Here is a 21,483-nt window from a genome sequence, read left to right as displayed (position 1 = left end):
GCTAATAAATATTTATGTTAATTTTTCTCTTTTTCGTTTTGTTTTTGTTGTTTTCCTTCTTCTCTTTCTGGCTTTCTTAATTTATTGTATTTCTATTTACCTTAGACTCCATTGTATCTTTATTTACAATGTATCTCCATCGTCTCACCGTTCCCGCCTTTTCAACGCAATTTGTTCATGTGTCATTCGTAAATGACGTTTGTCATTTGAAAGCCAGTGTTGATTTCCTTTTATTTTTCGATGCTGCTGCTCGTTCATTTGGATTCTTTATTTTTGCTCTGTAAATACTTATAAATGTACTATGATGAGGCTTAGAGTTACCAATTTGTTGAAGGTGATTAAAGATTAGTAAAGATTTGTATAAAATATTTTGTTCATTAAATTAAAATTCATGTTGCGAATCCAATTAGACCACGCTGTTAGCAATAGACGTTGCAAGGGGTTTCCGAAATGATTCATTCGAGGATACAACACCCCCTTAGCTCCACCCCTGGAATACTCCTTGGCTATTTTAAATACATATATTGGAATGCCAAGGTTTAGGTTTACAAGGGTTCTGCACCACAAAAAGATACACATCCACTCGGAAACAATAAGAGCATTGTGATTCCCTTCAAATAGTGAAGATTCAAAAACAGAGAAACAAAAACCCTACAAGAAAAACTAAAAAGAAAGAAGAAGATAGGTAATAAACTGCGAAAGTCAAGACCCGCAATATTCCCCATTTCGTCATGGAATCTATTCCCTAGCCATTTCAGACTAAGATCGATATGATTCGTCAGGGAGCCTGAAGGACCGCTTTATGTTGATATAAGCGATATATACACCAACACCCGTGCCGGTCTCCATCTTAGACCCATCAGTGAAAACTGCAGACCCAACCAACAGTCTATCGGATACAGACCAATCATTCCTAGTTGGACATTTTATCAGAGGTGTTACACCGAAGTCTAGAGTCGTAATATCATAATCTGTAATTCCGCAAGGTCAAGTGGACCTACTTCGTACAGAATTTTTGTATGGTCATTACGCGAAGGTTTGACTCACGAAGACTCATAGAGGCTTAGCAGATTCCTAGCCGCCACGCCCGCTACAATATGTTCTATGGGTGACAGGTATAGAATGATGTTCAAGGCCGCCTGAGGAGTGTTTTTTTGAGCTTTATTGATAATTTTGCTACAACTGTCCTTTCTCAAGGCCTCCCACCAGACAATGCAACCATAAGTTAGAATAGGAATGCAAAAGATGAGACCGAAATTGAGCTCTTTTTGAATTAGACTGGAGCCAAGCTCCAGCTCTCTTGACTTTTCCTTCAACTTATGATATTAATTTGACGTTTGGTTAGTGGCTAACTGTTTATCAAACCTGTTGTTTTGAATTTAGCCTTCAAGAGTTGAATTTGACACACATCCATCAAAGTGTTTGAAAAAATGTGAACGCAACGTTTGTTGTTGTTAAATATTTTCAAAATCTTATATTACAAATCAAAATCTGTTCATAATTATTTAATCCTTAATTGAGTTGGCAACTCTTTGTGATTATTTGTATTTGTTTTATTATTTCTTTATATACATACATACATTTCTACTTCATACTTATTATTTTTGTTGCTGCTTTTTATTCATTTTCAAATCTTCGTAGTATTTATAGCTGAATGTATGGATGGATATAGTAGAGAATTTTATACCTTTTTTTAAAATTTTAGATTTTATATGCAAACATTTCATTATCCTTTTCAGCGTTAATGCATTTTATACTTTAAAATGTGTGAGTGTAAATGTTTCTGTTGTTGTATTTGAAATTGCTCTGAGTTGGTTTGTATGATTTGTGTTCTTTTGTTTGGATTCTTCTGTTTCTTCTTTTGCTGGCATGGCAGTTGGAGGTTTTTCAATTTTAGCAGTCACATTAAAATTCCTGTAGATTTAATGATTACTTTATACTTACATAAATATTGTGTATAATCCTTTCAGTCTTATTTTAATACGTACATACATATGTATGCATATGATGTATGTAAGTAAGTATGTAATATATCTATTGTTCAGGAGCTGAATTGTTGCCTACTGTTGTACCACTTGTGGTGTTTTAAATGTTTAATTTTCCCAGTTGGTATCACGTCATACGTATTTTGTGTATTAAATATTTTAACTTTAATTTTTAAAGGGTCCTGTCCAAGGATTTAAGTAAACTTTTTTTTTTTTTTTGAGAGAAAGGAAACCCTTAACTCGTTATTGTAATAAATATACATACTGTGGCTAGAAAAAAGAACAATTGTATAGAATTTATAGAAATTATTATATGAAAATCAAAACGCAATAACACTTTTAATGAAATTCTCAAAGAATTCTCAATCACACAAAAGGTAGTTTGAAGATAAGTCTGTGATTTTAATTTATAAGAGCTGATAATCGGAAAAGGTTAGCTATTTTGGCAAAGAAATTTGTTTGTTCGAAAGATTTCACATGGTAAGTGTTTCTTTAGCTATTGTAAATTTAATTGCTTTGGCAACATTTTCGCAATGACTTCATTGTGAGCTATTGTTGTCTCATAATGTAGTCAATTCAAATATTTTATTACATTTTATTTAATTCAATTTTAAAGCAAATGGTTTAAAGGATTTCGTTTTATCAATTGTCGAACCAATAAATATCACAGCGGTATTAATATGAACAAATGTTTTGAAACAAACCTATTTTAGTAACCCTGCTTACAGTTTCAATTGTTCAGATTTCTTTAACTGCTTATTTCCTATGTATATCTTCTTGACTAACCTGTTAAATATAGAACTGCTATGTACCCCAAATAATACTAATATACAGATTTTCGGATTCAATTGTTCCTTCAGCATGATATTCATACATATATAGGACAGATCAAACTTGTTAAGATGCCAACTAAAAGATATCAGATATCGGATTTAAATTATTCTTTCAGCATGATATATACTTATATATACAGGCCAGGTCAACTATGGAATAACACTAAAAACTTTACTATCCATAAATATATTAGTACCTTCACTAATATGCTCATATACAAACTGAACCTTCCAGTGAATTTTGCTTTCTGAAATATGGCATTGGATGATTTAAGAACCTATTTAATTTAATATTTAATGGTTTAATATTTAATTTCTTCTTTTGTTTATCAGCATTCTTCTTCTTTTGTTTATCAGCATTTAAACGTATCAAAATTTCATTGAAACTTGTGCTATCAGACCTAGATGTTCATCTGTGACCATTTGCTCTATATCCCATCACTACCCTTGATCAAATTCATTTCCTCTATACTGAATTGTCTGAGTCTTAGGCAGTCCCACATATTAGTTCGTTCTTTAAGATATTTCAGATGACAAAGACCTTGAATTAAGTAGATGGCGTTGATACAACTTCTTTTCTTCTTGACCTAAATCATTGTTATATGATATTAAAACCAGAAGTAAAGTTGATTTTGTCGAAGCCAGTTGATGAAATGTGACCCAAGTATGTACACAGATATGTCGATCTTTCGAATTATTTTCGTCTCATAAGTTTAATTCACTTTACTTTTCTTCTTGGAGCAAAGTACTAATGAGAATGAATAAAATACAAATTCCTAAATTTCGAGAATCTTTAAGGTTTACCAAATAATAACACAGCCAAACAAATTTTTAATCCAGAGACTAATGCATACTTTTGAAGAATCCGAATCTGACCTACTAAAGTTTAAAAATAAACTAGTTTTTGGACATGTTTGAGACGTCACAAGAGCACGAAGTTATCTTAAATTTTAAAATCTCTTATATTATATGAAAGTCCAATCTCTCGACTTTAAAATAAAGTTTTAGTCTCAGTTATATGTTCTTCCTTCTTTCAGATATCTTAACCTAAAGCTTGAAACAAACATTTTTGATAAATACTTTTTTAGTTAAAAATTGAGCCCATATTAAAATTCTGTGCAGCCCAAATTCTTAGAAAAGTATATCTTGGACTTTGGGTTTCGACTATTTTTGTTTTGGAATATTCGGAAATTGCTTTATGTGTCGGTAATAACATCTCTCGGTTTATATCATCTTCTTAAAACTTCTAATCCTATCTACTCTTTTACTCCTTTTGCCACATTTAACATTCATACTAATTCATCTAAAGGTCAAGAGTGGATTTCGCAAGATGTTCATCTGTACTATTCTTCCAAATTCTAAGTTTTGAAAGCTTTCCAACTCAGTCGAAGAGTGGTCAAAGGTGTTTAACTTTGGCGGTAGATTATCACTCTTATGATTTTCTAGAGCATCATCGCAATGTGAATTATGTTCAATCTTTACTACAATATATTGAATTTTGCTGAAATAAAGGAATTTGTTCTCGTGGAACCCGTTTCCACAACATAGTTGTATTTACGCTCTAGAACGTTCTGGCAACATATGATTTCCGCGCCTCAAAATAACTAACTGCTCATCCTTTAAGGCCAAGAACATAACAAGCTTATTTCGGATATTTTCTTCTGAAGTTAAGCGCATCTACATTCTACGTTGATCGAAACAAATATGAAGTAGTCGGAACGGGCAAAGTCTGGATAATAAGGCGATTAAGGAAAAACTTCGCTAACCCTTTTTTCTAATTAGCACAGTCCAACAAAATTTGTAAAAGTCGAAACCCAGAGACCGAGGTGTACTTTTCTAAAGGATTGAGCTGCACCAAATCCAAAGCTGATCAGAATTTCTCCATCACATTAAGTATTCGAGATATCGTGTCATAAAAATTTTCAAAATCTTGTTTTTGGACATACATATTTGAAACATTTAGGTTGCAGAGCGAAACGTTTAAACTTTTCTCATCTTTCTGGCAACATATGATTTCCGCGCCTCAAAATGCTAACTGTTCTGAAGTAAAGTGTATCCTAGAGCGAGCGTTCTACATGGATCGATACAAATGGTAATTGGAAGGGGCAAGGTCTAGATAATAAGGCGTTTGAGGAAAAACTTCCCAAACCCTTCTCTCTAAATAGAAAAGGTCAACGAGAGGTATACTTTTCTAGAGAATTGAGCCGAATTCGAATATGGATCAGAATTTCTCCATCTCATTAACTTTTCGAGATATCGTGTCATAAAAATTGCAAAAACCCCATTTTTGTACATAAATATTTGAGACATTGAGGTTTCTGATAAATTGTTAAAAAATTAAAACTTTCCAACAGTTATACTCGAGGGACTATTATATCACATGACCGACATATTACAGAGGAATTTTATGACTCAGCAGTACGGAACTAGCTATTTAACCTATCACTTAGTATTATCCATAACCACCCGACTATCCAGGTGATTAGCTATTTTAACATATAGGAAGGAAGTTAATCGTTACTCCATAGATTACAAAGAGGCAGTAAATTGACTACTGTCACCGCTTTCGCTTACAAAAAAGACACTACATATGTATATTGACGATTGTCTTGTCTCGTTTACAAAGAGTGTTTTCGTGATCAAAGACGAACTAGAGATAATCAAGTGCTTAGACTTTAGTGGAAATGATTATAGTTTTCGGATATATCAACTCTTTGTAGAACTGCTGGAAAGCTCATACCTGAAAAAAAAACTTTTAAACCCAAAAATTATACCAACCTTAGGAAGTAAAATTTAAATTCCTGAATTTTTTGTTTCAATTCCTTACCTTTTCCAAAAAACCTGATGGCGTATAGATGGAGAATGGGATAATTTAAACAAACTACAAAGGCCATTGTAATAAAAGCATGAAATGCCACATTTTCAAACAACATCTTGAGCTGTACCATCTCAGGCTAGACATTGTATGGAACACAAAATGAAATGATGAAAAAAAAAAACAGAAATAAATGAAAACGACCACCTGCAAACAGAACCGAAAAAAGGAGCAAATCAAGTAAATTACAGCACAAATATAAACAGAATGAATCCATACATATGTATGTTACAAAAACACAAACATATAATAAATGGAAACGGGTTAAATAAAAGATGGAACTTTTGATACGCCACATACACACAAACACACTAACCAACAAGGCGAAGAGTAAATGGAGTGATTTAACAATGGGTGCTGCCGCAACCCATAGATGGATGGTGTTGATGTTTAAAAGAACCCAAAGAAACAAACACATAAAAACAACAACAACAACAAATGCTATATAATGATGATGAAGGCGATAATGGCTGTTAATACGACATATGATGCAATTTATAAATGAACCAAGAAGAAGAACAGCAACAACTTTGAAAAAAATCAGAAACACCCCTTAATTGTGATAAACAATGAAGGAGCCTGAGAGTTGTAGAGAGTGAAAGAGAGGTAGAGAATGTAATATGAGTAAATTAGGGTGTTGTTTTCAGAAAAAATTCAACTCTGATTGACATTTTATTTTTGTAACTGTATACATTACTCTCCCATTTATTAATGTTGCAGTTTTGTTGTTTTGTTTCTGAGAAATAACTGTAGTTTGTGAGAGCACGTGTACGTGAGAGATTCTCTGGGGAAAATTTATAGACGACAAGCGCATTGAAATTTACGTGAATTTCCAAAACTGAAAACTTACCGACGGCAGTGAGTGTGAAAAAAAGAAGAAAATAATGCAAAAACAAGTAAAATCTAAAACAAAAACAAAGTAACACTTTCTTTATTTAAAAATGGCGCCTATAAATTATGAGTGCATATTAAAATAATGGTGCTGCTGATGTTAACGATGGAATGTGTGTGTGAGAAGCATTGTTGACGACATTAACACACCCACGCCCGCGTTTTTTGTCGTGCTTTTTTGCTATAACCTCATTAAGACGTGATCGCCTTTCTTTGCGCTCTTTTAAATATTAATTTTTAATGACATTTTGTATTTGTTTTAAACTTCTTTTTTGCTGGTAAATAAAATGCTACACATATCCTGCTTTACCATTCCCGCAAGTTTTGTTTGCTAACGTTTTTTTTCCTTAATCAATGCAAGTTTTCCTTTCTCTGTTGGCCTTTCCTCAAGTTATTTCTCTCTGTGTTTTTGTATACAGACATGTTGAAGCATTAATACACATTAATATATAAAATACCGTTATTGCATTAATTTACATTTACGGCATTTCTTCTGTCATAATTCAAATATTTGCATTTCAAAATTGACATTGTCGTTACGTGGTTGAAATTAACGGTAAATATCTCTATATATCGTCAATGTAAATTTATTAATTTTACTGTTGCATTTATTGTGCTGCTGGTGTTTTTACTCAACTTTAATAAAGAACAACAACAATAATGACAAATATACTATTTGTTTAGCTTTGCCAAAATGTCAACTCGTATTCAAAATAATTAAAAATTATATATGTACATACGTTTCACAAAGTGTTTTATCAGTGAAAAAAGTTTTGTGTTTTAAAGATAAATAAAAAAAGAGAAAATTTTAAATAAATTGCTATCAACACACAGAAAAATATATGTAATTATATTTACATTGTAATAATATTTAAATTTAATAAACAAAATAAATTTCAAATTAAAACATTTACCAAAGGATTACTTACGTTCGCACGGATTATTTGCAAAAGTTTTAATTTACTTTAATATCTGCAGATACATAAGCTTTATATACGAGGGTGAGTAATTAGATTTTGAATTTAATGATTTTCAAATTAATATGTTCAAAACTTGGACTTCTTCTTGAAATTTTAAAACTTTCAAATGAAATTTATAGATTCTAAGGGCCTCATTCATAACAATTTATCAATAAATTAAATAAACCTTCGATAAAATGTTATGAATAAGGCAGAAAACTTAATTTTGGTTTGAATTTATATCTAAAATCATTGAAGTTTTTTTTTTTTAACAAAGAAAGCATTTCATTCCTCTAGTGTCTTAAAAATAACTTTTTTGTATTAGAGCCCTGCATGAGTAACTCTATTTGCTACACACAATGAGTGACTCATTGCTTTGCACTCAACTCATTGTTTGTTTAGAATAGTATTTACAAAGTTTTGTTATACTCAAACGTTGTGAGTACTATCAAGTGAATGTGCAACTACATTCAAATCGAGCGAGTAAACAATTTGTTTATGTTAAAACAATACAAAATAGATTGTTTGAATCGAATGAATCGATTCAAACTTTTTCTTGAATAAATGGTGAAAATTTTGAATGCTGTTAAAACTAGTTCCTGTGGCCCGAATTCGCTGAAATTTGGTAGTCTTGAGTACAATTGATGACAAGATAATATTATGTTCGAATATTCGAAATTAAGTTCGAAAATTCGAAGTTATGTTCGAAAAATTTTTTATGCTTTTAAATTATTCTTTGAGTCCAAAAAACTAAAAAAAAAATTTTCGAAAATTCGAACTCATGTTCGAAAAAAATTTAAAGCTGATAAAACCAGTTTCCGTGGACCAAATTGGCTGAAATTTGGCAGTGTTAAGTACAGTTGATGACCCTACTATATTATCTTCGACTATTCGAAATTAAGTTCGAAAATTCGAAGTAATATTCAAAAAATCTGTTAATTTGTCGAACTTAAAAATTGTTTTGCTTTCACTCGATTCACTCACTGTATACTACTTGAATTGAATCACACAAACACTCTCATTACTTGTTTCGTTAGAATTGAGTATTGACTAACATTCCTTATTTTCAAATATACTATTCATTTCATTCATAAAACAATGAGTGAGTCAAACACAGTGTTTGAAAAAAATCAAGTGTTTTAATTTATTATTTAAGTCACTCATGCAGGGCTCTATTTTGTATTCGATGAAAATTTTATTCGAAATTTTTTTCGATTTGTTAAATATCGGACTTTATACTATAAATTCTGGCAATTTTTATTAAATATTACTGACAATTAAATAATATTTTGATATAGAACACTGAGAATTATCAAATATTGCAACATTTACCTTCGATCTTCATAGTTTATGGTTTAAGATTGTCCCGATTTAAATTTTACTTTCTGGGCTACACTATTTATACCCTACACCACTATAGTGGGAAGGGTATTATGCGTTTGTGCTGATGTTTGTAACGCATTAAAATATTAGTACAATACCTTAAAGCAGCGGTTCCCACCGTTTTTTACTTCGCGGACCCCTTGAGGAATTTATTTAATTTAACGGACCCCCATACATATTTTGATATCTTATTGTTATAAATAACACTGTGATACAAAAGTGAAGAAAAATAAAATGCAGGCGTTCTCATACACCAATTCTATTTCGTTATAGTCCATAGAGTACGAATATATTTTTAGTTTTCCCCTATCATTTCGTTAACTTACTTTTTAAGAGCAAAAGATGCGAAAAAGAGCCATTTTTGAAGTTTTAAATTTGAAAAATCATAAGTTTAGTAGTTTTCATCCGATTTTCATCCGATATTTTTTTAATGATACAAGTGTCTTTTAATCCAAAAAAAGAAATCCAAAATTTATGGTCAAATGTCTGAGTTACGGTCGTTTAAGTAAAAAAACTCACACTTTTTTAAAAAATTTTCATTTTCATCATGCTCTACTTTGACCATGAGGCAGTGAGTTCATCTTTCATTACTTTCCTGAAGAATCACATAAAGGAAGGGTTTTAAAACTTGTTATTTCATAAAAATCTATGAAAAACTGGATGATTTATGCCAATTTTTCTAATAGCATGTTTCTCGAATTTTTGGTTTTCTCCATACAAATTAATTTTTGTATAAAAATGTTTATAAACATTTTTTAAACTTGTTACAAAGAAAATTTTTACAAAACTTAGCACAACTCATAACCTTTTTCATCGATTATCATAAATTGACCATCATTGGAAACCCAACTTAATGTGCCTTTTTTCAAATGTAATAAAAGCTAAAGTTACTGCTTCATGGCCAACGTAGAGCAGTATGAAAATTAAAAATTGTGAAAAAAGTGTGAGTTTTTTTACTTAAATGGCCGTAACCAAGACATTAATCATAAATTTTGGATTTATTTTTTCGGGTTGAAAGACAACACTTGTATCTTTAAAACAAAATATCCAATTTAAAAATCGGTTGCAAACTACCAAACATATATTTTTTTTAAAGTTAAAACTTCAAAAATAGTTCTTTTTCACAACTTTTGCTCTTAAAAAGGAACTAAACGAAGTGATCGGGAAAAATTAAAAATAAATTCCTACTCTATGGACTATAACGAAATGGAATTGGTATATGAGAACCCCTGCATTTTTTTGCTGTATCACTGTGTAATTGTTCGTCCGAAAATTGTCTTAGTCCTGGTCCATAAACCCTATAAAATATTCCCGTACATTGAGAACATTTAGTATTTCGGAGATGTTTTCAATTTCATGGTTTTAAATATAGAATGACTTCTAACATGATGTTTAATTTTATGATCGTGAGAGCTTTCATGTTCATTTCTCGTCAAGGTAGAGAAAAGGTTTCTTTAACAAGTATTGTCGACATGTGCTTAAAGAGTCATGTTTCTAAATTTTTTTGCGATTGCATAGGAGCTGAGTATGTAAGCTAAGTTTTCGGGAAAATATGTGAAAGTTAGACTTCTTCGATGTTGTTGCGGAATGCGTTACCCACATAAAATATGACCTGAACTCTTTACGAATGTACTGTGAATTTGGATCTTAAATTTGAATTTTAAAATACCTACGAATTATTTTACTGCGTGGTTTTGACTATTTACGCAAAACGCTATGAATTTTCTGATGTTGATTTAATAATATTGGACAACAAAATGAAGTTAAAATCTGTGTAACACGTTGGAATGGAATATTTATATTTAAAATTAACTAGATTAACACTTTTGCTTACAATTTAAAAAAATATTATGAAATGTGACCTAACTTCATATTCCGGGATACCAGTATCAGTATTTAATTCTAAGGCAAATCATTATCCGTCTGCTATAAAAACATTTATTTCGATACATATATATTTATAAAAATTACAAAATCACGTAATACTTTACTTTATAAAAGTGAAACAATAAATTTGTAGGGCCTAGCTTCATCCTGATAAACGACCGAAACAATAAAATTCAAAGAGTCACCAACAAATCTGGGATTATTGAATAAAAATTGTGTATTTTAGTATTTATGAAAAATTTTGAGATATTTTTAATATTTTGTAACATATAGAGAATATTTTTTATTCATGATTTTTTTCGTTCGTCTTCGCGGACCCCCTAGGATTTTGCTACGGACCACTAGGGGTCCGCGGACCCCCTTTTGGGAACCGTTGCCTTAAAGTATACCGATCGACTCAGAATCACTTTCAGAGTCGATTTAACGATGTCCGTCCGACCGTCCGTGTGTCCATGTAAACGTTGTTATCAAAGTACAGGTCGCAATTTCCAAGATAATTCGATGAAATTTGGAATACATGTTTGTTTTAACCCAAGGACTAAGCCTATTGAAAATGGTTAAAATCGGTCCATTATTTCACCTAGCCCCCATACAACTGAACCCCCGAAAAGGGCTTTTGAGCTCATAATTATGTATAATGTAAATGTATCTCGATGAAAGTTCGCATAACTAAGTTTTATACGAGCCTTAATGACCTTGCCGAATTTCGAAATGATCGGACTTCATTTGACCCTAGCCCCCACACAAAGCCTTTTTTTGGTCAATTATGGACCGATCCTCATCAAATTTTCTAAAACGATTTTAGTTTAGGCAGTAATGATCGTCAAAGCCATTTTCTGAAGGGGGCTTTATATGGGGGTAGGATCAATTATGAACCGATCCTTATAAAAATTTTACAATCATATTAAGGTTCCTATAAAATATGCTCATGTCGAATTCCATCGCTATAGATGCTTCTTTAAGGCAGTTATGAGCGTTAAAGTCATTTTCTGAAGGGGACCTTATATGGGGGGTAGGGTCAATTATAGACCGATCCTTATAAAATTTTACAATGATATTAAGGTTCCTATGAAATATGCTCATGTTGAATTTCATCGCTATAGATGCTTCTTTAAGGCAGTTATGAGCGTTAAAGTCTTTTTATGAAGGGGACCTTATATCGTGGACCGATATTGCCCATTTTCAATACCAAACAAACTGCATCAATATAAAATATCTGTGCAAAATTTCAGCCCGCTAGCTACTTCCATTTGGTCTCTATCGTGTTTTCAACAGACAGACAGATAGACAGACAGACGGACATAGCTAGATCGTCTTAGAATTTACTAAGGATCCAGAATATATGTACTTTTATGATGAATATTTTGATGTGTTACAAACGGAGTGACAAAAACAATATACCCCCATCTTTTTTGATGGTGGTATAAAAATAAATCACATTAAATATTCATAACTGGTGTAGCGTATCATATAGTCGGCCAAGCCCGACTATACTTTCTTACTTGTTTCTCTAAAATATAAAAATATATGTAATTTTTCCGAAATCCACCGGGTTCAAGTCGCAAGTGCAGCTAACTGTAAGAGGTATTGATCTATTGTTTTCACATAAGATCTCCCAAAAACTTCAGCAACTATTAACGTTACCCTCTCAGTATAATTTTTTGCCCGACATAGTTTTCTAACCAAAGAATACTTCAAAAGGGGAGGCACGGGCAACTTCGTAGAGAAAAAATTAAAACTTCGTTGAAATCTTTTAGTTAAAAAAAATCACAGCTCGATAGCTCTAAGACCTGAACATACATACTTTTCTAAAAGTTTAGCGAATCCGAATATATAATTTTGTCCATCAAACCATGTTTTTGGATTATCTTATCCTAAAGTTTGATAAACCTCCATTTAATTTTGTCTCGAATTCGTTATATTTTTATACCCACATCTAAAAATTTTGGTCGTAGAGCCACTTATTAAATTCAAAGATGATCTAACGATGTCCGTCCGTCCGTCTATCTGTTAAAAGCACGGAAAAGCTAAGAAACTCTGTTAACGTATTTTATTTGGTATTGAGAAATAACTGTTCATGATTTCCCCTAACCTCCATACAAGTGACCCATGGAATACTGCTTCACTACTCATAAATGTGTTAATATTGTAGCAATTGTGATACAATTTATTCACTTACAAAATTGAATATAGTTTACATCGGTCCACATCGGCTCCTTTATAAGATCTCCTCAAAAAATGACTTTAACGTTCGTAACTGGCATAGAAATATGTATAACAATTGACATGCAATTTGACATAAACAAGTTTTGTAAGAACAACTCTCTCTATCTCTACCAAATTTCATGGGGATCGGTCCATATAAAGTCACCTTCAGAAAATGGCGTTAAGGTTTTTAGCTCGTTTAAAAATCCAGTATGGTATATATGTATTATTAGATCCAGCCTGTAGCAGTGAAAAATCTTAGATATTTCACCAAGGTTAGATATGAAGTAACGCCAAGAAAACGGTTTCTTTTAACCGATAAAGCAGGGCATTCGCAGAGAAGATGGAAGACCGTTTTTTCCTTTTCCCTGTCTTTGCAACTGCGGAAGTATTCATTGGAGGGTAGCCCAAGCCGACTTGCATGTCTGCCTAGCACCCAGTGTCCTGTTATTACTGCTATCAATCTCGATATATCCTGTCTACTTCGGTTTATAAAGAGTCTTGTGCATTTCTCTTTGAAGGAGGGTCACAATATCTTGCCCCTTTACATGTGTCAAGGTTATTCCACCACTTCTTAGCCTTTTGAAGTAACCCTAACGGGGTTACTACTGGAACGGCGTTGGAGATATCAAGAGAAGATCCCGTTCTGGCAGGCTCATCTGCCTGTTCATTTCCATAATAGTCAGGGTAATGTCAGACAGGCGAACCAGCCTTGACAGTATAAGAATTTAATGTGAGAAGAAAAATTCCTAATTTGCCTCGAATGTTGAGTTCATAGTACCCTACAAGCTCTTTCAAATCTTTCAGCTCGGTCTATATCAGAACCAATAGCCCATTAAATGCGCTATCCCGCAAATCAACCTAATGTTTCCATTAATATCGATATATAGTACATTTATAGCAACAGAATGAGAGCAAGAGATATTAAATGGCACTTCGTGATCCATACAATTGCACCGTTTCCTCATACCCATGTTACTACGACTGTTGAATGATTTCACCTAAACTATAGGTAAATATTTGAATATTGCTGCTCCTCTTATGGTCGGTATTTGGGACCGATTACAGTGCTCGTTTATTCCTTTTCGAGCCGTCGAAATATAAATGAATGTCCTTGTTTAGTGAGAGTAAACTATAGTATCGTGGTTTCCTAGATTATGAAACCAACGTTTCTATGAAGGCAGTGTTTGTTAGTCAATATTGTCGGAGAGATTTGATATGAGGATATACGGCAATGTCTGTATCCCCAGGAACTATATGCTAAGTGCTAGTTTTCTGTTCAACCATTACGTCAGAATTTAGTTTAACAGAGAGGATAGCAACTTTTTCGAAGTTGTCCCTATGAATGCTGTTATATGTAAGTATTTATCAAGAATTCTATAGTAACTCTATGGAAAAGGTTTGCGGATATATGTCATAACCTTCGGTTGCCATAAAAGTTTACTACCAAGAATGACATCCTATCGTGGTAGTTCAATAATATTCGATCCATTAATTTCATAAATATTAAAATCAAATCAATAAATTGACAAAAGTAGTGTTACTTTGACAATAAGAAAGATATACAAAAGATAACTAGATGTTTGCTTTAAAAGTCTTCACATTTTTTCAATAGATATACTTATAAAATCCAAACATATTTAACGAAAGATTAAAATCATTTAAAACATTTGCTCAAAAATTTCTATCCACCACCATCAACTAGAACTACACTTTTAGCTTCAAATCATTGCTCATAATCTCTCTGAATGAAAAAAATAAGAAACTTTGAAATCATTGAACTGTATCGACACATTATCCAGTCACCCAGCTAGCCAGCTAAAAGAATAACATTCGCACCATCTCCGATTATACACTTTCATAATAAACTTCCTCAACCACTGTAGAGTAAATGCCATGACAACCCAAGAAGCACCCTCATCTTTTGTTGTTTCCATTGTTTGTGTTTTTTTTGCTGAAATCACTATGCTAATAAGGAATTGGTTATTTGCTTATTACTTAAATAGTAATAAAGATATATTATGATACATAGAAACATTTATGAAAAAAATATGTTAGAAAGTTGGGTAAGACCGACTATATGATGCTTTATACCTATACAAATTAATTTTTAGAATTATGAACCTACTATTACAAACATTTGGTAATATAATTTCCTTATACCTATCATCAAAATAGTTTAGTTATGTACTCACAAAACTATATAGTATAGAGTATGAGATCATAGTTTGGCATGTTATATACTGTTGGAAAGGGTAGTATCACTAGTTTCTCAGTATGAGTTTTTTTAGGTTTTAGAATGACTCGCCCATTTTTAGAATGACTCGCCCATCCCGAACGGAAGACAGCAAACGTTGGGTATTTTGACATTAATAATATATGAGTAAATATTCATCATAAATATCTTAGGGATCGATCAATAAAGTCATAAATCGATATACATACATATGTATATAGGATCGTATCCCATAATTTTAAAACAATCCAATTACTCAGTCTGAATTCCTTATGGACAACTCTAATGATACTCAAAGTCGTACAGTGAGTACTGTCGAAAATGTGTGTTCTGTGTCTGAAAATGAACCCTATCATAGGCCATCAACAGTAAATTTTCTATGAAGTCGTGTTATCAGCCGCTTTAGTGATGTCAATAGCCCGCATTTGAGCTGCCATTTGATCGTTTTAAACTTTTTATAGCGGGGTAGAAATGAGCGATATTTTCATGACAGTGACTTAATCACGGTGATTGATAATTTACTGGTAACTACTGTGAATGAAATTTTCAAATAAGAGTTATTCGCTATGTCGTTATTTCAAATTCTCGATTCCAAGAAAGTGTTAAATCTGCTGTCTCTTCAATATAGAATTCTGAATTAGAAAATGAGATATATGAAGAAGATGACACCCCAAAATAAGGTTCAATGTGGAGGTTTATTTCTCACAATAATAAAAGTTATTATACCCTACACCACTTTAGTGGGGAGGGTATATTGGGTTTGTGCTGATGTTTGTAACGCACAATAATATTGGTCCTATACCCACCTTAAAGTATACCAATCGGCTCAGAATCATTTTCTGAGTCGATTTAGCTATGTCCGTCCGTCTGTCCGTTCATGTAAATCTTGTAATCAAACTACAATTTTGAAGATAATTCAATGAAATTTGGTACATAATCTTCTATTGTCCCAGGGACGAAGCCTATTGAAAATGGTTAAGATTGGTCCATTATTTCACCTAGCCCCCATACAACTGAACCCCCCAATAGGGCTTGTAATCCTTGTAATCAAACTACAGGTCGCAATTTTGAAGATAATTCAATGAAATTTGGTACATAATCTTCTATTGTCCCAGAGACGAAGCCGGTCCATTATTTCACCTAGCCCCCATACAACTGAACCCGCCGAATAGGGCTTTTAAGTTCATAATTATGTTTAATATACTCATATCTCGACAAAAAGCTGCAATAACCAAGTTGTATACAAGACTTGATGACCCCCACGAATTCCATAATAATAGGTTCTCATATGACCCTAGCCCCTATGAAAAGCCCCCATCAAAATTTCACTTAAATGTCCACAATTTTATTCAACAATAAACGGCTTAAGTATGTATATCTAAGGCAAGGTACAATTCAACTTAAATGCTTTATTATGGCAACTAAATCACATTATATTTTTGTCAAAGGTGTAGGGTATTATATGGTCGGCCTCGCCCGACTATAATTTCTTACTTGTTTTAGAAGATGGAGTTGTTTCAAGAGATGAAGGTCCATTAAAAAAGGGATCATTGTCACTATTTCACAGTGATTTTTAAATCATGTTCACTGAGAACGTTGTTCTTTAAGATTCACCGGATCGGTCGTCCCTATTGAGGCATACTACTATGCTAATATCCACACTCTTAAGGCAATAAATTCGGTGAAAATTGGATTAACGGGATGAACTGTAGTGAAATAGAATCCATTATCGAACGATCAAAAGATATACTTGTCTAAAGAATTGTGTTGCGCTGAATCCGAATCTCAAAATTTCTCTATCACATCAGGTTTTCGACATATCGTGTCCTACATCTTGACCATTTTTGAGACATTGTAATAGCACGAAGACACCTTCAATCTGATGAAAGGCGTAGTGAATTAAACAACTTAGATTTTGTCAATTTATTGTTGTTCTAAGCTTTAGGTTAAGATATATCGAAGAATTAAGAATATATATCATGGGTTGACACTTTATTTTAAAGTCGGGAGATTAGACTTTCCGATCATATGACTGATTTTATAATTAAATATGTCTTGACATCACAAATATGGCCAAGAACGGATTTTTTTTTTTTTAAATTTTAGGGCACGTTATCTGGTAAAGAAGATTTCTTGAGGAATTCTGAGGCAGATTCGGATTCAGTACTGTAGAAAATTGTAATTTGGTCTCTGGAGTTTTTGGCCTGTATAATATTTCTTTATATGTTGCATTACAAACGTATGACATCCTGCCAAATGTAGCGGTCTAAGGCGTTCTAACAAGGCTAATATTCAAATCATCTGGGTCGAATAAATGACTGAATGATTGACTGACTCGTTGTTGGCTGGCATACGCACATATTAACTACTTGTACTTGCAACAGTAGTGTATTATTATTAAATTGTTGATTTTACGCGCTAATGCACTCACTGTCATATCCTTCCATGCAAAAGGATCATAGAGATTTTTCTATGCTCAGCTTAGAAAAGCAAAAAAAAAAAAGAAGGGAACGGGTGATGATTTTTAATATGATGGCTATAAAAAATGCGATGTTCATATACAGCACAGTTGTGTATGAATTCATTCATTCATGTTTTTAGGAAAGGGAGTAGTAACATGTTACCACTGGCTTTACAACAACTACATACATATTACATATAGTATGCTTATAGTTGTTGTATGTATTTTTTTTTTCCTATCTACCAGCTACGGCGTAAAAAGACGGAAACCATTTTGCCTGGCGGGTAAAAATCATGCCAAGAGGGTGCAAATACCCGTCGTTGTTGCTTTTTTTATGATTTTTTTTAAAATTTTTTCCTTTTGCATTGTTTTTAGTTGTAGTCTTTTTATAAATGATACATATGTATGGAATATTTAATGATGGTCTCTGTTTGCTGACCTTTCACTCTTTGCTACAACAGAGTGTTTATATTATGAGTGTGTTTGTGTGTCGCAACAAAAGGATGATTTTAGACTAGACCCAGCCTGCCTGCATTTTGGAAAGCCGTTTAAAAGAAATGATACATACAGTCTGTATTGCTTTAGGGTTGTTTATGTGCATTTAAAATGTAGGCTTTATGAAAACCACCACCACCATCTTTGTTTTTTTTTAACTCAACAATATATTCATATTTTGTTTATATCCTGCTGGTTTTAAATAGTTTGTTACTAAGAGAGTTATGATATGTACAACCTTTGGTTCTGATTTTTATATTCAAATTTGACTTTAGAATTTTAAGACGTAAATTTCTGAATTAGTATTGGTTTAAACTCCGACTATATTTGAGAGATAGTTGGACGACAAATCACCTTACTCCTAAGTCTTCTTTGATTATTTTTGATGTTCGAACTTTGATTAATTAGATGAGTGTTGAAAAAGAGTCGCGGATATTTTTTCACGACAAAATAATTATCATTTATTATTCGAAAATTAGCGCATATATAACTATTTAAATCATAATATATATTGCTTTAATGTGATAGAATGCGCTCTATAAACTCCACTGCGATCACGCATACAGAAGTCCATCAAAATTTTAAATCACGTTTATGCAAAATGGCGGGATTATTTCATTAATAATATCAAGGATTTTAAATTTTTATCGATTCGATTTATTCTGTTTACTCTATCTATAATATAACCCCACAAAAAATTATCCATTGGTGTTGAATCGTATGATCGGGACCAGAGATACAAGCCGAGACGGCTCAAATCGGCGGCGGCTGGCCGCTGGTAATATTTTGCAAGCCGCGCCGCCGCCGAATTCTTTCGGCTCAAAAGCTAAGCCGGCTTAAACGTAGCCGCTGATAAAGATTAGAATCACACATGTATTTCAGAACATAATTTCACCAGATTGAACGGAGTTGCCACTATTTTAAATTCTTATGGCAAATTGAAAAGAGTTGCCACACAATATTGTGATAATATTAAAATAGTGAAAACTACTATAAATGTCCATTTTCTGCAGGAAAAAACTTATATAGAGACAGGTTTCTATGTAACAGACTATTATACAAAGATTTTTCAATATAATAAACCTTATAAGGTCAATTTCTAAAGAAAAAGTTAAATTGAGCCGACAATTTAGCTGCCGCCGATCCAAAATGGTTGCGCCGCCGCCGCCGATCATTCCCCATCGGCTTGTATCTCTGATCGGGACTGCCTGTGTGTAACTGAATTTATTTAAAATTTGCGGTCTTGTTTCGATGTAGTTTCAACAGGATGGTATCACAATAAGTTGTTAACATACCCCTATATCTTAATCTAGTCACCTTGGAATTTTCAAAAAGGTACGGTTGGCTTGTATCTAATGGACTGTTTGAAGAGTGTGCAGTTTTACCGACGGGTTCAAGATATATGGAATCGGTACGGTGTCTTTATCGCTTATGCCGATATAAAAAGTTGCTTCAGTCTTCTTGACGAATGTAGTGTCTTCTAAGAGATCCTAGTTATCTGGAAAGCGACGAAACTGATACGGAATCATATCGATCTTGTGTTGTTTAGAGCATTGGTATGCCGTACGATTCATTCGCTCCTGGTTGTATATTGTAGAAATGCTCTTAGGAAGATTATGATAATGTTTACTATTAGACTGTGTTTTGTACCGGGGCACTGTAATGTGCATGGTAATTAGGAAACGTCCTATCTCCCACTATTATATTCGAGAGAATCCTTGACATCATCACCCAGTTTGGATTAGTAGAATGAATTGTAAAATATTCAAGTTCTTACGGCCAATACTTGATGTGAGGGCTACCAAGATACTTATAGGACCCGAGGGGCGCAGTCTAAGGATTCTGACAAGGATTTGAAGGGGCATTGCTCAATTAGGGCCTTGTCTGTAAGTAGGACAATAATATAATGGACTTTTTTTAGTGATTCGATTCGGTAAAACTTCCAGGTTGAAATTACTTAAGGAATCGACCTGTTTTTATGTTTATAGTCTCCGAGTGGAGTGGCACATCTTTATAGTGCATAACACTTCTTAACCTAAACATTAATGCATTCAACTTAATAGAATTTCTAGCAAAATTTTCGAAAATATGCCAAATCGCACCTCCAGACCTTGTTAACGTACATATCCCGACAAATGGAAATTTAAAAAAAATCACCCAGTCTTTTTTGGAAAAATCTGCGAATCTACGTCGAAGCCAACGGTCGAATGGCTTCAATTATTGCACCAATTGAAACTTTAAAGCAAAATCCTTCAGAAGAATTCTCCATGCGGTTGTTGAGACCTTCGGTTCTTTTTTAACACAGCTGTGATGATTTCACTCGCGTTGCTGTTGTTATAAGCCGCTGGACTCGGATTTCTGGATCAAATTCGTAATAGCGTTCATAAAAGAACGATTATGTTGACCTAAAATTTCAAGAATTTTACGAAATTTCTTTTACAGATGCACAATTTTCATGCGGAATTTTAAATATTTTTATGCAATTTTCGACTGAAATTGAATTCGTATTAAAATTTTCAAAGCTTTTTCTTCTGATATGTCCACAATTAAAATGATAATACTGCTATTTTAATAAATTTTGGGCCCGTTATAAAACGCACCCAAAGGATTTACGCATTTTAATTTAAAGAAGTTTTGGTAAAGTATATGTATATATATGAGGATCTCGTCTCTCTCCTTAAGGATTACTATATCATAATTTACTAATTTATAATTCATTCGATGGGCCTCACATTGTACATCCCACTATTTTTTTAACTTGCAACAATTATTATTTTTTGGTTATTTACAAAACACAACAACAAAATTAGTGTAACCATTATGTATACAATTCGTAACTAGCGTTAAATGTTAAATTACATTTTTCAACCATATTTCAAGTATTTCGTTTTTCCTTATTTCAATATGCAACTGATTTAATTCAAGTGCGCAAATAATGTTTCACATCATAACCTACAATTACGTTTTTTTCGTGTTTGTTGCTAAAAGTAAGTTTTATTATTTCCAAAAAAGGGGGTAAATGTTGATTGGTCTTTCGTCTGGTAACGTTCACATATTGCTCGATTTTTTTGTGCTTTATAACTTCTATTCTATAATTGGAATTTGCTCCTTTTTTTAAAGGTTGTGTGTGTGATTTTTTGTTAGTTGTAGAGCAGGGATGACTGGTTCAAATTATATGTTTGTTTTGTATGGTACTTTTAGAATTGAGGTTTATTGGTACTTTTAGTCATGTAAGTTAGAGTTTCAAACATATTGGACGAAAAATACTAAATT

At 32.7% G+C, this 21,483-nt stretch overlaps 1 protein-coding gene across 1 annotated transcript in view; it reads left to right on the top strand.

Annotated features, from left to right (window-relative positions):
- The first annotated feature begins 6,565 nt into the window (after nt 1-6,565).
- Nucleotides 6,566-21,483, top strand: part of LOC119601316 (fez family zinc finger protein erm) — an 84,634-nt gene continuing 69,716 nt past the window's right edge. The window contains exons 1-2 of the mRNA XM_037952161.1: nt 6,566-7,140; nt 7,504-7,585. The gene's annotated coding sequence lies outside the window, so the exon portion shown is untranslated. The remainder of the gene's footprint in view (nt 7,141-7,503; nt 7,586-21,483) is intronic.

This window comes from Lucilia sericata, unplaced genomic scaffold (assembly GCF_015586225.1).
Source record: "Lucilia sericata isolate MDLA Ls3-8-SP2 unplaced genomic scaffold, ASM1558622v1 Contig000154F_arrow, whole genome shotgun sequence".
Lineage (NCBI taxonomy): Eukaryota > Metazoa > Arthropoda > Insecta > Diptera > Calliphoridae > Lucilia > Lucilia sericata.
Note: the sequence above shows the minus strand (reverse complement) of the source record. Positions and strands in the feature narration are given on the sequence as shown.